At 36.6% G+C, this 18,206-nt stretch overlaps 1 long non-coding RNA gene across 2 annotated transcripts in view; it reads right to left on the reverse strand.

The window, feature by feature from the left end:
• LOC113030704 (uncharacterized) overlaps positions 1–18,206 on the reverse strand; it is a 64,725-nt gene that overhangs the window by 16,385 nt on the left and 30,134 nt on the right. For both annotated transcript variants that reach the window (XR_003273637.1, XR_003273636.1), the window contains exon 2: positions 8,462–8,534. This is a non-coding gene — a long non-coding RNA (uncharacterized LOC113030704). The remainder of the gene's footprint in view (positions 1–8,461; positions 8,535–18,206) is intronic.

Here is an 18,206-nt window from a genome sequence, read left to right on the forward strand (position 1 = left end):
CAGCTGTCTAATGGCAAGAGCGATGGTATACCTTGGCTAGATCATCAATCTACTGCAGACTTCTTAAAACTTGCCATCACATACACAATGTTAAAATGATGAAAGTAGGCCATCAATGTCATTTTAACCTTCTGGTATACTATTATTTGCAAATTAGTCCTAGAATATTTTGTTTAAAACTCTGATATTTGACAAAGTGATTATTTGACCTGGTAATAAACGGAAAGTTGGCCAAAAATTATAACCATTTATCATGCCTGTGCTGAATCTCGAGAAAATCTAACAATTGTTTTGTCATTTCACTAAAACACTAAACCAAAAAAAGGACAACTTTACTGTTGATTATAGGGTTACCACAGTTAGTTAGTATCCTAATTTAATGAAATGTCTCATACACTGATTTGTATGGATACGAGACAATTACAAACCGAATAAAGGACTGCATCCTTTCAATATCCCTCTTCTGGCAAGGCCTTGTGGATACGCAGGGCGTGAGACAGTGAGTCATGAGACATATGGGAGATGGACTGAACACTGCTTGGTGTAGCATGGGCAGAGAATAAAGCTGGTAATCAAAGCTGACCAGCCATGAGAAGCTTTATTTTCAGACACTCTTTTTATTGGAAAGGGAGTCGGACAGATCTTTGACAGTCACTAGAAAATATTTATGGCCTTTTAATGTGCGTGTTTATGTGTCTATGTTTTAGTGCTGTGGCTATGTCCTGTCTCACTGGTAGCCTTACGGTTTGTCAGTCCTATCTTGTTAAGCTGTGCATGTAGCCCATGTATAAGCAAGCATATGAGTTGTGTTCATTGCCACTAAAGAGGGATAAATACATTATCCCATCCATTTTGTCATTTTCTGAGTGTGTCATCCTTTCAAATCTTAGTATTACGATCATCAGCTTTGTGTATGAAATTAGTTAACTCTTCTATTTTAGTTTGGCTTATAAGAAGGGGTCAGCGTAAAGCCTCTTATGTCACAGTAAGGCATGAGTCATCCAATCTGGCTGAACCATACAACACAATAATAAGGCTATAAAGAAGAACAGGAAGGTGCTAAAGCAGACAAAATAAAGCTATTTTTTATTCTTATCTCATTTTAGTTTTTACTTGTTGTAATGACAGAAACCACAGTGGCCCTTGTAATCAGCCACAATATCCCCCAATAGACCAGTAAAGGAGCAGCAAAACTCTAAGTAACAGAACTATTACTATTTTATCTCCTAACACACTAGCTTGATCTTAGGAATCTCAGGTTAGCCCACACAGGAGCTGATAAAAGCCTTTGTACCTTACCTCAAAGGAGCATGGTTTTGTAATTCTCTCTGGCAGAAAGTTAAAAGACACACAAATGTAAAGCTTTTCTGTTTCCATGCTCTGACAGGTATGCTCACATGCTTCCAGACAAGAAAACATTTTTGGACTTCTTTGATAATTCAGCCTGTCATGGGTACTCAAGTGGCAATAAGGGTGTTATTACTGACACCATCAACAAATCAAACTACAAATCAAAAGTGTCATTATAATATAAATAATGACAAGGTTTATTTGTATATCACCCATCAAAAGCAGTGTGCAAATATGTTTTACACAGAACACAAAAATTCACAGTCATGTATAAATACATAGGCTGATGTAGGTGTAAAACTGAACAAATGGGTGATTAAAAAACAGTGTAGCATGAATAATAGTTTGAGTGTCATTATATCCTAGAAATAGTTCTCATTAGTTATCCTCACAACATGCTCATTAATGTGCACGTTACACCCCCTACTCAAACTTTTCCAATTCTGAGGAGGTGAACATAAACAAATTTTGACAGAATCAAGGAGTTGCCTCATTATCTCAACCAAAGTGACAGGAAACAAGGGAAGAGATCATTTAATTTTTTTATTATTATTCCCTCACAAAGCCCTGATAGGTGTAAAGATTATTTATTGTAGAGACTATTTTTAAGAAATACTGCTCTTAATGATTTTGCATATCACCTGGAAGCTTTGTTGTCTTGTTTTTATTTATGCAAGTAATACAGGCTTCCTGCTGTACTTAATGTACCGCTTGCATCCACAAAGGGCTTTGTCTCTGATCACGTGTCCTAGTGAAACAGTTAAAAAAAAAAAAGAAAGAAGAAGAAAACATGTTTTAGGATTGTTTGAGTCAATGGTTCTCATTTCAAAAAAACAACCATTAATTGCCATGATTAATTAAAAAGAGCATATAAAGGAACTATGGAAGAGGTAAGGTGATGATACATTTTAAACAAATGATATGTTCGACAGTAGCCTTGGGAAGCTATTAAGAAAAAGGAAAACAATGGTTGAAACTCTGTACGCCTTGCAGGCAATTCATTTTTCTTTGTCTAAAAGAAGCTAGGGGGTGCGATTTCTGCAGGTAATTGCTTATGTTAATCACAGTCATATTTGAGAGTGGGAAGAACCCTCTGCCGTTCTTCTAAGCAAGCAAGGCCATTGGTCAGCTGCCCCTTAACCAGAAAGCGCTTCGGTGACTAATTACTGCACTCCAGCTGCCTACACTCTCTGGAGCACTCACCCAGCTTCTTTATCCAAGCACTTATTTTCTAGTCTCTTCTGTAATCACGTCAGTCCTTATCCAGTTGGGTAAGACCATTATGTTGCCCTTAGATTCTGACAGTTGAATGTAGTTCCCATATGGAAAAGAGAAAAAAAATGTGAATGTTGCGTTCCAATAAACACTATTTTTTGTTTTATACATATCTGATAAGATTGGTATTGTTTATACTATTTTCTATGAAATATCAACCACAGTTTGTTTCCAAGGATTGCCGTTCTGAGCCAATAATAGCAATACCAAATGGTAATACAATACATAGAAATGTGAATAATCATTCAGTACGTTTCATTTTCTTCTCCTTACGGGTTGTTTGGATTTTACTCCATTCTCTAGCTTATATCTATGCCCGTTAAATTAATCCTCCAAAAATAATTAATAAACTACAACGAGAAAATCCAACCAATCTTAGGGGAATAAATAGAAAATGCATTTACAAATGATAAAAGAAACAAAAAAGCATTGAGGTTCAGTTCATTTTGAAAATCCTAATTATATCACCTTATTTGTGGAGCATACAAAATAAAGGCATCTTTAAAACACGCCTAAACATGGCGCTAATTTAAATAGATTTAACAGGCTACATGCTGTACTCTGGGCCAATATTAAGTTAATGTATAGTGTGCACTGTACCAATTTTGTTTTGATCTAAACCTATAGCCGGAATCTTGAGTACTGCTCAAAAATGGGTTTAGTATACTGGACCCATTTTGGAGTAATATTCAATATAAATACCAGTCACATCAAAGAACAAAAAACTGCTATTTTGAAAAGAGAGGTACAGTATCTTCACTCCAGCCTTTAAGAAGGGCCCAGCATCACACAATTTATTCCTTGTTGTAGTGACTCTTTAAAACTATCCACACAGGCTCTCTGTGCAATTCCCTGCATGGCATGTTGTAGAGCAGTATTGATTCTTCCTTTGTTTCCAGGTTTTAATGTTTCTTTATGATGTACCTGCAGCCAATATTCCTGTTCATTTTTTGCTATCTGTTTGAAAAAGCACCTTGAGTATAAAATCAACTTTTTATGTATACATCTTCTTTAAGATGACCTTGTATCATCAGTGACAGTTTTGTACACAATTCTATAAACATTTTTGTTTTATGAATGCGTAGTATTAAACTATATTGTCTTTGATGCATGCTCAATCAAATCCCAAGAAATCTTTAGTTGTGGGGATTAAACCATATTGCGTTTCGTCCAAGCTTTTTTAAATTTACTCATTTTTTGAGTTCAGTTTTATTCAAACAACCCCGTATCCTTGCCACCAAAAATCTTTTATGTGCTTCACGAAAGAACGACCATGGACCTACTGTTAAACTACAGCAGTCAGCTGTGTCCCAATCTCCTCAAAGCAATCTATATAGCATCCACTTCCTCCAGGCACTTGGGAAGCTCACTTAAAGACATCAATACTTCAGGAAATGAGACACAGAGCAATGGCTTCAAAGACTGAGAAGTTAGACGCCTGACCCAGATGCCCTTACATCTTATTTAAGGCGTTGCTGCTTAGTGTAGCAGAAATCATTGAGTGAAGTGCTTTCTTTCTTGCTAAAAGATCAACCTGCAAGAGAGGTCCAGTCAAAAGGTAGCAAAGTAAGGCAGTTTTCCTACTCCTGTTTAATCAACTGTATGTTATTTGTGCAATTACGAACACTACAATATTTGTGAAATTGTTCTTAAAAATGATAACATAAAATATATATAAAATGATAATATATTTAAACTGAATATCAACTAGAATAACCACAAATTCAATTATTTCACATTACACTGTTTTTTTTCCCCTCACTATATAGACAGTATAAAACCTTTGAGTACACTTTTGATTTAGCCAATTGTGTGTCACAGACTCTATTTAATTTGCCCTCAAGTTTTTGTATATAGATTCTCAACTATGCGCTTCAATTAAGTCAAACTTCATCATACGTTTAAACACCTTTTCTGGCTCCTATTCACAGCTGAAGATATTCAGGAGTACATGATGAGGATTAATCCTTATGTTTAATATTCAAATAACTTCCGTGTCTCTTTCCTGGAACATTGCACTGCCAATCAAATGTCAGTATTCGACCACTGCCGTCAACAGCCCCCATTCCTATTGCCTTGGCAACAGAAAAGACAAGTGTACTGGGAATTCAAATCGACTGGCATAAGAATGACAGAGGAGGGACTTGGCAATAAAAGAGTCAGAGATAAAAAGTATCACAAATTACTTGTGACAAATGGCCCACAATCTATCAGTTTCTAGTTCCAACTTAAATTGATGCAATATGAAGACGCTAGGATGCAAACGTTGACCTAGTCTGCCTCAATCTGATGAATAGATGTTTTTTGGGGGGTTTCAGATGATTGATACAGTTTTAACAGACACAGAGCTGAAATGTGCCTCTGACGGTGATTTCAGACGTTCCAACAATGCATAATCTTGATGTCCGCTGCAACTCTCGTCCGTGATTGATCATGTTGTCACGACGTCCGTATATTGTCATCATGGGGCTGCACTCAGTTATCACATGAGCTCAAATTTATGCTTTATTTGCTATCTACACATTCATGTCTATTCCAGCAGGCAACATAGTTCAGCTCCACTGTCAGTGGAGAGACATACAGAGACACTGCAGCACCAGGATGGAGACTAACATCTGAGATAACACCACAGCAAGCATGAGTCGTAAATTTCACTGTGTCAGATCGATACGGTCGATAATCACTTCTCTTGCACATTCACTTCTAAGTCAGAGCTGAGAACAATTGCCCAATAGTCAGTGGTTCCAACCAACAATCTACACTTGTGTGTTAAATCTGTTTTGGGAAACACTGTTATCAGGTGACTGATTATGCACAAGAGGAGTGCATTAAAAAAGCCCAAAAAAAGTATTTCACTACTTTTTAAATGGGAATTTAAATATTAATATGTATTGTATATTTAACTGCCCCGTTTTTGTTTTACACATGCCTTCTCACTATGTTTCTATCTCATATGTCACATATTTGTCCTTATTTCCAATAGATGAAGCCAGGTGGGAATATAAAGCCTAACCCGACTCACACTATTCAGGTTTATTTGTTGATCTACATAACATCTGATGCATCCTTTCATGCTCTGCCACCTCCTCACTCAACAGTATGGTGCTGCTGACTGTCTGTTCTCTGTAAGAGGCTCTGATATGGCAACCTATGCTCCATTGCTACTGCTGGGCCCCTGGTGGCAATAAAGTTGGAAAGTGATGATGATGTTTTGAGAGAGAGAGAGTTAGGTTTGCATGAGCGGGTATGCAGCAGGTGGCATTAAACACATTTAATGTTAGTGTTGACCTCAAGGGCAAGCTCCAAGATTTTAGGTTTATCAAAACATCTCAAATGCAGCGTAATTCTTTTCATTTTCATTTCTGTGGGCCTGTGAGACTGTGCATAAAATAAATCACAGCCATACATAATCCTGACTTTGATCTTTCGAAAGAAAGTATTTTTGAAGTATTTTTATTGCTTTTTCATTAGTTCAGACAGTTTAGTATTATTTTCATTGTACAAACATACCAACGGGAGCGCTATATTTTTCAAATGCTGTTTGACATCAGTGTATTCTAGTCGCTTATGAAACAATGCAGTGCAGGTGTTCAGCAGAAGAAACTCAAAGAGCAGAATTGCCAATTAGGAAAAGAACCTTTTAACTCCAGGGCTTCCGGCTCTCAGCTTTGAAGTCAGTTTCATATAAATTCATAGTCTCTTGAATTTATTTGAACTTCACCACATGTTGCATATTGCTTCTACTTGAAAGATTGTTCAGTCTAGGAAACACTAATAACATATAAGAATTCTGTTTTTTTAAATTTTCTTCTCTAAAGAAAACTTTACAAATGCTGTCTTAGTAATGATCATTCCTAGGCATTCATTTCCAATCACAGAAAAGTAAAGTATTAATGCAATGCTTAGAAAAATACGGTTGGACAAGGAATCCAGTCCACTAACTAGGGAACACGTTAAATCGTGAACTTACTTAATAAAGTTGCCTTTTAACTAGTAAAGTAACCCTGCAGGGAAAACATGTTTTAAGTGTATATACATAACATAGATTATTAAATTTACACTTCTTTGCCCAAACTATTTATGCAGGAAAAACTGTTTAGATTTCCTGTCAATTTCAAATGGGATTTTAACTAAATAGCCTTTTGTTTGCAATATACATACACTACTGAAAAGCACAGAAGTTAGGATGCAGTACTATTAATTTACCTTAGCCACTGACATATTGTTTGAGCTGGCACTTTAAATTTCCTTCGATAAAGTCACTGGCTTGATAACGTCACATCCCTGTAAAATAATAATGGAAGCTATGAGAATACACACCAGCTATGGCTGAATAGTTTCTCTTCACCCATTCACAAACAAATGAAAAGTGTTTCTTCATAATCAATCAAATCAAGTAGAACTTTAGCTTTTAGTAAAACTCACTTCAATTTTCTTTTTGTATTGGATTTGTTTGTCATATCTGCTACTGAACAAAAGAACAAACAAATAAACAAAGATGGCATCACTCTTTTGGCATTTCCTTTGATAATATCCAACAAAGTAGCAGCAAAACAAATATTCCAAATGTGATTTTCTTTTAAAGTAAGAAGACACAATATGATTTGCGCCTTCATTCTATGTTATACAGTCGTGTTTATTTGAAGCCTGGCAAGCAGTCTGAAAAGCTTCAGTTGGTATAGATCATTTTTACTGTCATCACACTGCCAGTAGCTGCAGGCTAGAAACAGCAATGACTTGTTCCATTTTGTCAATCTCCCCAGAGCTATCACAGTTTTACTAGATCCCCACAACCTCAAGCAACATGTTTGATTAGTTGCATTGGCAATTAAAATCCAATATCAAAACAATATCAAAGTGGTTACCACATGTGTTGTTTAAGCAAAACATATAATTACCAAGAGATTCTGGTGTAATTGGCAACATCATGCTTTATTGCTTTCCGTTCCACCGCACTGTGTTCTCCCCCCTAACGTTGCCAGTATAATTTGGTACTGCCAGATTGGCACAATAGTTGGCATGGACCTTTGAGCATGGAATTATCATGCTTAGCACAATGACAGGGATTGGTAGGAGAGAATGACTTCATGGTTCTGTATTTTTGCCCTCGGGTTTCAGTCACGGTGATCAGCCCTTGTTTAACCCAAGCCACAAGCACCTTTTTATTTATTTATTTTTTCACCACAATCGCACTATTTAATAAAGAATAACTGAAAATAGCAGAAAATGCTGACATGCTTTACATTGATGCATTAAAGCATGTCTTTAAAAAAAAAAACGATTTTCAGACGCTCATTAGTTCTTCATTGCAACATTTTACAGTGCTGAGAAATGTAAAAGTCAATGTTGTTTTTCAAGATTTGCTCTGACTGTCAGCAGATTACTGACAGATTACTGTGAAATAACAGTGTGTTCTGCTGGCCTATTTTAAAAAGCCACCCACGGATTCAACCGCTATCAGTGCACCTGCGGGTGACTTTGTGTGTATGTATGTGTTCCATTTTGTCACAGGTTTCTTACTGTCAAAATTGGTTCTCTTATTAACAAAAGAAAAACATAAACAAGCAATATGAGAATACCAAAGAGTCAGGTTTCAGAGCTTTGTTTTGCACACCAGTTTCACAAAATTAAAGTTATTCTTGTTTTAATTTTCTTTTAAGCAGTAAGTCTGGAAATCTTTGACCTGTGTCTATTCATAACACTAAGAGTATTCATAAGAATATTCATAGCTAACACCTGGTTTCCCAATCCATAACAAGTCATGCATGAAGCCCTGCTATTTTCCCCTGTGGAACACATTTATTCATGCTAGCAGAGACACAAAAGATTAACTTACCATACTGGAATAGAGGCAAAGAACATTTCTGCTTGCTGGCAGGATAGTGGAAAGGTGCCTACACAGATTCAGTCTGAAACATAAAAAGAAAGACTTCTGTAAGGACACGCAATATAAATGACTTATGTTATTACACAGGACAGACACATCAGAAACATTTGAAATGTCAGCATGCAAGAAGCTTGTGTCATCCACTCACTGTACTCAATGTCACATTTAATAAGAGCAAACACTGAATCCCTAACACAAAGATGCGCGGTACAGAAAGATCCTTGACTTTATACAAGTCACTGGGTTATTTCTGTGCATGTTAAGGGAAAGATAACATAAACGGAAATGCATTAAACAACTTTGCAAAATGTGAGATTAGTAGTTAATTCATTTAAAAAAAAAATTACAGTGAAGTTAAAGCCTTGTATACACTGAGATAGAAGCTCAGTATTTCTGAATTACTCATTTCAATTTGTAAAACTTTAATATTACATTGTGCAGCAGAATCCACACTGTTGAATTAGAATTAAATGAGATCATTCTAAACAGTCTATTCCATGAAACAATAAAGATTTACCAACTGCTTAGATTTGGAGCAAATATTTATACAAGGTGTAATTGACGTCCAATAATTAGTATTCATGAGCAGTTCTGCATCACTGTAATATAAGACAGGGTTTTCAATCAGTGTGATAAAATACTTTTTCACTACTGGGTTACTTAAAAAGACCAAGTTAAATTACATATTCCACGAGTAAAAGAGCATCCTTTTTGGCCTAGCTCCACCAACCACTATGTTACAGGCTTCATAAAAAACCTGTGTTCTGCTGATATTTTGTATACATTCAGTATACAAATGTACCTCCACTGGCGAGACAGTTTGCAAACAACACAAACAACCATTTTTGTCATTTCAGTTGAATTGCTATGCCAGTTGTTTTCCCATAAGCAGCACTGGTTGACTTCTACTTCTGTCAACCAAGAACTTTAAACACAAGAAATATGTCTGTGTGTTGCAGCATCAAATACATCTCCCTGTCATTTTAACACTTTAAAAAACACGCCATTCTCACTGTGGAATTTTGACATTTTGATCAGTAAACCAAAAAAGAAACAAACAAACAACTTGAAGTAATGTTAAATGCAGCTTTATGGTTTTAATTTCTAAATGCTAACACATCAATATTTTCACTTGAATATCACTAATATATTTGATGGAATTGCATTTGACGTGAAGAGAAGTATAACAAGCACAGAGAAACCTCAATCTGCCATTCACTGCATTTCTTCCTCTCTGACAGCAATGTTTAGAATTAATGAGATCTCGAGCCTGGTTTACTCTGAAAGGTATGAGCCAGCAAAAATGGAGATGACAGGAAAAGTCAAAGAGCCACACTAATTATATATTATTTTAAAGACATAGACTTCCAAATGATTTTTCTTGGCTGCCTGTTGTTGTATTCTTCGCACTCAAACATTTTCTCGGTTTTAATCACACCCTTTTCTCAAATTTATTCAAGTTAAAGTGAGACAGATGCTGGCATCTTTTTCTGGAACTGCTAGCCATTTTTTTTCTCTTTTTCACAAAGGGAAGGAGAAAGGCACGGTCCTGGGAGGGGATTTGTGCGGAGGAAGAATGAGAGGGCGAGGAGAAAGAGAAGGAGAAAGAGAGGGATGAGACACCACTGGGGATGTAGTCTTGAGTATGCCAAGGTCAGCAGAACTCTCACTATGAAATCAAACACTGCCAAACACACACAAAAGGATAGACCTAACAGACAAACACTCAACTCAACACACACACACACCACACACACAAGTAGCAACTTCACTGCCCCATCTTAGCTCTTCCTGAACACAACCTGCTGAGAATTGTTAATTGCCACTGGGCTCACACTTGGCTTTGTGGCACCATTATATCTATGCACACCAGCAACGCCCCATGTCTAAAGACTCTTGTATGAAACAAGTGGACATAGCAGCTACATGATGTCACCCTCTGGTTTGTGGACTGTTGTTTTGAGGGATTGAGTTTGGTTTTTGGCCTTCCTCATAGCCACAAATGGCAAGCAATGACTGAGAACCAAAAGAGACTACACTATATAGCAAACTGCAAGTCAACCACAGCTATGCACAGCAATCCAAAGTGGAAGAAGGGAGGTGGAGGTGATAGGAGGAGCAGAGACTCCACATTCTACACACCACTAATAAATGCAGATGAAGGTTACTTTTCAGAACGAAGACCAATTCATTTTTTTATGATTGTTTCAAGTTTTGCACAGCCTGACCTCAACATTAAGATAGACAATAACTGCGGATTTTTTAAGGTTAATTGGAAAGTTGTTTATTTAGGCAACCTCTTGCGACCGTAGGATAACAATAACAAATGGGAGAAGTTTAAATTTTTAACATGTGAAAGGGGCTGCTTACACCTAAAACCAAACGTTTTCACATGGATTGCAATTATGAAAAGAAATAAAGTTCAGGTGTAGTTAAAGAAGCCATTCAAGCTATCAATCTGCCCATTTAAGTATGAGGATGTTTTGCTTCTTTGTCATTACATTGGTGTCTTGCTGCTTTCTTGCCTTGCTGTACTGATACTTATGTACAAGTTCAGTTGCACATTTTCGCATTGTTTTTTCAATTAAGCTTTTTTCTTTTCTTTTTTTGTTTTTTTTTTTTATAGAAAAGCTGCCTGCCAATATTAAGAATAGAGATTAAGTAAATAGTGAGTTTGAAACTCACATATTGCTATAAACGAGTTGCAATAAGTATGACCCACATGAACCTCATAGTACTTCTTTTATAAGACCGATTTTGACCATTTGATGAGTACTATGTTGTAACACACACATATACTATCTCATACACTGTGTGTGGATACACTCAAAGGAATATCCTCTGTTCTAAAAAGGATATTTAATGTTCCAATACCACTTTCTGTAGTTTGCTGAAGAGTAATCTTTTAGTCCTCGTAAAAAATTCAATGAGAGAGAGAAAAATATAATGTTTGCTGTGTGTTAAACAAGTTATCAGTCTTAAACATTCATGCTTATCATAATTTAAAAAAAAGTCATTCAGACTTCAGGGAGAACAGGCGAAACATTTCCACAATCCATGGGTATTTAGCAGTATAAACAGAGCGACTTTTGTAATCCTTTCAAAGGTTTCTTAACTAGTAAAGTGTTTTTGTGATTTTGCTTGTTTCCTACAGTGTGGACAAGAAGGTGTGCAGAAAATTCAGAGTTTATGCCAGCATTTAAATCACTCTGATTTTCATTTCCTGATCAGAGATATTAAAAGTGTTATAATAGGTTTATAACTGTATATTTCCATATTCTGATTGCATTCAGTCACCATAATTTATCAGGACTCTCCCTGAAGGCAACAGGTGCTAAATAATTGATGAAAGCCCTGAAAGCTGTTTGCTCTTGTGAGGGAGTGCTTGCAAGTCTCTCATGAGAGAAAAAAGGCAACAAGCCGCTTTGAAACCAGCGGAAGCCAGCAAGCCGCAGAAATTACTTCTGTGTTCCGTCATGCCAAACCATTTAGTGCTGAGACAATGCAATACAGTTTCATTACAGTGCGGTAGCCTTGAGGCAGAGACATCAAAGATCTGGTTTGTTTAGGCCTCAGTTAACCAAGACAATCAAGAGATAACGATACACGCTGAGACTAATTTCAAACGAGAACTACTTACCATTCTAAAAGTAAGGATGTTTAAGGATGCTTAAAAAGCTGAAAATGAATAATATTTTTTTATGTACCTTGAAGTAGATGTCCAATCTAGAATTAAACTAATTTTTTTTTCACAGAATTTAGAAACATGAACATATCTTTATAAAACAGCAAGTTTGTTGAAAATATTCAGATCATTGTCATGAAACTGAATTATATACTGCTTTCTAATGTCATTTAAGCCCATATAAATGGGATATATATAGCTCATTTATAGTTGGTTGCTAGGCAACATGATGGTGTCATAATAGCTCAAATAAGGCAAAAACGAAGGTTTTGGTTGTTCAACTCCTCCTCGTATTAGACGAGTTTGTTGTTGAATTCATGAAAACATTGTATGAATTATAGCAAGATATACAGTAACATTAGTTTCAGATAAAGACAACATATTAGTAAGAGAATCTCAATGATCAAGGTAAGGCAAGTTTATTAGCACAATTCAACAGCAAGGTGATTCAAAGTGCTTTACAGAGTCATTAAAAACAAAACCAATAAAATGGAAAAAAAGAGAAAGGAACAGTAGATAAAATCAGTAGTTAAAATGTAAGTTTTGAAAAGTTAAGCTTAAAGTAAAACAGTGTGGATTTGGTGCTTTATTCAAGTGCAGCTAAGAACAGGTGAGTCTTCAACCTGGATTTTTTTTTTAAAAACTGAGTGTTTCAGCAGATCTGATGTTTTGAAACACTGTTTCATGGTGTTTCATGGACAAAGTCATGAAACACCATGAACACCAGTATGCCCGATGGTGATTTTTCGTTTTATGGCCGATGGTTTTTTTTTCGTTTTTTTTCCGTAACGTAATATACAGCTGGGCGGGTGCTATGATATTATTGATGGTTGAACTTGTTTTATCTTATTTTATTTATAAGATTAGTTATTAGAGTTTCCAACCAACCCGTAAAAACTGAATCGTCTGGTATTGAGGTGAAAAGAAACACAGTTTGTCCGGACTTCAGCTACAATGAAATACACAAAGCTGGATTTATTCTGTGTCTTCGCTGCACAGCTGCCTCTTCTTCTCTCAGTCTCTCCCCCTCCATCTCCTGTTTCTACTTCAATCATGAAACGGATCAATGATCAGCTGATCGCTTTTCTCTCTTGTTTGTTTATCGCCCACTTTGCGCCAGAAAGAAGAAACCGGCGCATGTCGCGCTAGACAACAGCAGCACGTTTAAGCTTGATCAGCTGTTGTTAGAATTTATTTAATATTAATTTCTAGTATAGCTGATGTTTGTTTGCTGGAGCCACGCTGTAAAAAAGCTGCTGGTCATGATGTCAGTTTGGATATGTGGTGAGAGGGAAACATGAAGATGAAACCAGGAGATGTCCTTACTGAATCATCAGAGCTGAACAGGTGATGGAGAAACAGGTTTACCTTTTAGGTGACATGAATGAGTTGAAGGGAAGTTATGAACTGTTTCTGAGAGACAAATAATGCCAGGATCCTTTTTATGTAGCTGACAGCTGGTAACTGTGGCAGGGGCGGGTCTAGCAAAGTTAAGTTAATGTCTCTTGTCTACATGTAGGCACAAGAGGGATCAATGGCAAGGCATAGAGATTCCGTATCTTCAGTCTTCAGTGGACACTCCATTTCTGGCACAAAACACCTGTAATAGATGGTTGATTTAGGAGGTGACCCGACAACTTCAGCCTGTCAAACAGCAATGGAGTAGTGTGTTAAAAAAAAATTTAAGCATGCATTCAGATTCAATCTGAGCAATTCAAATTCAAATTTAACTTATTCATATTCAGTTTCTGATGGCACAGATTTCTGCCCATATTCAGCTGCCACTGACACAGGAGGGTTTGTTAGCCTGTCAACTGTAGCAAATAAGACCCGAGCATTATGACTGTTTTTGGTGATGATGTCAGGAAGTAGCACCTCCTTGCACTCCGCAGTTGTAAATTATAATTGTGAAGTTTCTCTTTACAGATGTCATAATGAACCTGGAGGTTTGTTTTTCTCCATCTGCGCTCAGCTTTCCGACACTCTCTTTTTTCGTTTTTTCACCAGTGTGGAGTTTCTCCATGGAGACTTCTTCCTTCCAGAGATAACCTTCACCTTAATGGGAGCAATAGTGTCCATGACATTTAACATTTTGCATTGAAGCTATTGACGAGCTCATTGACTGAACCTCTGGACAGGCCAGGTGTTAATGGGAAGACCTGGTAAAGATCTCACTACTTTTGTGATCACTGCTGTTGACATATTTGTGTGCGCTGACATTTTACTATCAAAGAAAAGACAGTAATGATCAGACAGGCCCACATCAGACACAGTAACCTTTGAAATGCTCAGGCCCTTGGAGATTAGTAAGTCAAGAGTGTGTCCTCTATTATGTGTGGCCTCTGTTACGTGCTGAGTCAGCCCAAAGTTGCCCAGAGTGTTACTCAGGTCTTTAGTCCCTTTGTCCTGAGGGTTGTCCACATGAATGTTAAAATCCCCAATAATAATTACACAGTCGAAATCAACACAGATCACAACAGCAGTTCACTGAGGTCATTAAAAAAGTCTGTGCAGTATTAGGGGCCTGTAAACATTACAAAAACAGTCCCTAGTTGTCTCTTGAAAAAAAAAACCCAAAAAAAAACAACCTTACACTACAACATCATATGTCTGTTCATATTATTTCCTTTCTCTTGCAAAATATAAAACTTGTAAATAAAATTTTAGATAACATTAAGTTCTGTAATATATATGCGTAATTGTATTAAGATCAGGCAAATAACTAACAAATACCTTCACATTAAAACAGTACACAATCAGGGTCACAATCACCCTTTCCACAGGCACGTTTGCATAACATGTCCAGGGTGTTTTAAACACAAAACATCGGTACTGTATGTAGCCCCAGTACAAAAACTAAGTCCAAATTTTTAAAAGCCATACTAGACCCAGATATCGTCAGAGAGGTTTGCATACTGCTTAAGGAAATTGTTTTTGCTCAGTAAAGCACAGTGCAACTCAGCATCTTGTGTATGTCAAGGATCATTCCACTCAGTTGTGTATATGTTTCATTCGAGGATAAATGCACACTCAACCTCGCGTCAGGAAAGGGTGTAGCTTATGTAACAAAAAACGTTAGCTGCACTGTAAAAGATCTGTGGAACCAGTAACAATTAGTATTTTCTCATACTAATGTGCTAACAACTGAACCATGAAATGAAGAATATTGTTATGTTTGCAGTTCTGTATGGTTGTCTGTCAGATGATAATCATTCAACCTTATATTAGCCAAGTTAATGTTTGAAGAGGATGTGTTGAAATGGCAATGCTGCCATTACAATATTAATACACAGCAGATCCGCAGAGTCATCAGAGCATAAAGTTTAATCAGAATCATCATGTGCTGTGACAAAAACACTGTAAATGATTATATTTCCCATTTTGCTTTTGTGAAGATCTTTCATTTTAATGAGCTTTGTTGGAGTTTATCTCTTTAATGTCCAAGAAATGTATACAGATAAAGAAATATGTAGAGTCCAAAGTTTGAACTTATTAATTTCATTTAATTCTTTTGAGTATTTCCATTGGACTTCATGTAATTGATTCATGGAGACGGAGTTGAAAGACTAGAACAAATACATTTTTACAGGGAATATGAATAAATAAAAACAGATATGCTTTATGCATCTGGGAAATTCTGCATTTACATCATTAGATGTAAGAAAAGCATTATAGAGTCATTTTATGTGGTATAACAGATTTCTACATTCCTATCTTACATAAAATGATTCATCATTTACATCATCATGACTGCCCCTATATTATTATTCTGTCCTGTAATAAATATGATGTTGCGCACAGTAGAAACACGTGTTTAAATGGTTAAAAACAAATGAATATTCCCCCCCATCTACAATCACATGCAATTAAAGATGTTGCTTGACATTTAATGGCTTCAGACAACATTTCTTGGAACCACCCACTCTTGTCTCCAATAATTCAAGGAACACTTCAACTGTGTGCTTCCTGAAATAAAGGTAACACTTTGTTAAGGAGTAATTGCTCATGACGATAGGCCCTCTAAAAATACTAATTAAACTCACCAAGAGGTCTTGGTTGTTTTACATTGTGAGTTGTTTCTGTTTAGGATACTTCAAAAATTAACTTCAAAAGTGCTTCAAGAATATCAACAATCTTTGATTACTAAGCTCACTTGTATTTGAACTACCATTTGCATAGTCATATCACAGAGCAGATGGCCCTATGCATTCCTCATTTTGGGGATATCATTACTTTCAAATGGTTTCTAGGAAGGCATGCAGAACATTCCTTGATTCTTCTACTACATCAAATATTCTCTCACAGTTCCACAAAGACACTTGATCAAAAACCATTTCCATAATTCATCAAACTTTGCATGTGCATTTAAAATAGATATGTCCACAGTACATGTTGTACATCTAGTACAGCACATTCAGTATTTTTTTCTTATGAGAAAGATAATAGCGAACAACTATAAATAGCCTGGTCTTTGTTAACACAATTTACAGGGGTGAATGAGGAGGTGGGGATAAGGGGGATTGGTTGTTCATTTCAACTAAAGATGGTTTTTAGATTAGGCAGGAAAATTGCTCTGAGCAAGTCAACTGTATTTGTCATAAAAAGAAAGGATGACAATGTCTCTGACTAAAATTATGCTGTGTATGTGCCCCTAGTAGAAATAATAAAAACCTACATATTGTGATTCACATCTTTTTATTACTTTTATCCAAAAGAAGTCAACCATAATTACAGAAATGCCTTTCAATGTTGTACCTCTCATAATTTACAGTGCTGTGGGTTGTGGCTGAGAAACTATAAATCACATTTTGAATATGCATGCACATATTTTCAGATTACAAGCACTTGGAATTGGCGACATGACACTATACCTATTGCTCTGGATCAAGACCTGGTAATGTCAAATTACCAGGTCTATATCTGATAATGTGATGTTGATCAGTCAGCCACAAGATTTTGCCAAATATTGTTGTAGATCCCCTCTAGCTGTCAAAACAGCTCTGACCTATTGGGGCCTTCTGGCTGTGATTTGTGGTGTCTGGAACTAGGACACCTGCCAGCAGTTCTTTGGGTTGTTGGGTGGAAAAGCTGGGTCACTTACATGAGTTCAACAACCCAGTGCCTTCAACAAAATATTTCAATAAGTTGGTCAATGGTGCAGCATGGTGATACAGTTGTTAGCACTGTTGCCTTACAAACAAGGTCGTGGTTCAAACCCACCGAGTTGGCGTGGGTCCTATGTGTGCAGTTTGCCTGTTCTCCCAGTGCTTACATGGGTTCTCTGTTGGCACTCTGTCTTCCTCACACTCTGAAGACATTCTTCTTATGTTAATCTGGTTATTCTAAATTAGCTGTAGATATAAATGTGAACATGAATGGGTTGTATATCTCTGTGTTAGCCCTGTGACAGACTGATGACCTATCCAGAGCGTGTCCCACCTTTCACCCTATGACAGCTCGGATAGGCTCCAGCTCCCCTGCCACCCTGAATTGAATAAGAGATTAAGAAAAATGGATGGGTGGAAGTTGGTTAATGTTATTTATTCCACCTGTGTGTGAAATTAATATTCATTCTGAGCAGTGTAAAATGTGGTACGTCAGCACTTCAGCAAGTGCTTCATTCTCACAGCTGCCCATGAAACTTTGAAGCAACATTTAAACAAGCATTAAAATAAACGCTAGCTTCTCTATTGGGGTTGGGGTGATGTGCTCTATATTCCAATGTTCCTATCGCCCCCTGTGAGATCAACCAATCAGCAACAACATTTCTGCCATCTGTCATCCTGCAGAAGTGGTTACCATAAATCTTCTGCCAAATTCATAAAATCTGTCCAAAATTTTAAAATCTCATGGTACTATACTATTCTATCTCAGAGAGTATTGTGCACTGCGTAGTTAATGATCTAAACTTTATGTTATTTTTTCTGCAGTAATTTTATATTGTATAAAATAGACATTAAACAGCAATTATAATAAAATATATCATTATTATTATCATCATCAACACAA

Source organism: Astatotilapia calliptera, chromosome 2, assembly GCF_900246225.1.
Source record: "Astatotilapia calliptera chromosome 2, fAstCal1.2, whole genome shotgun sequence".
Classification (NCBI taxonomy): domain Eukaryota; kingdom Metazoa; phylum Chordata; class Actinopteri; order Cichliformes; family Cichlidae; genus Astatotilapia; species Astatotilapia calliptera.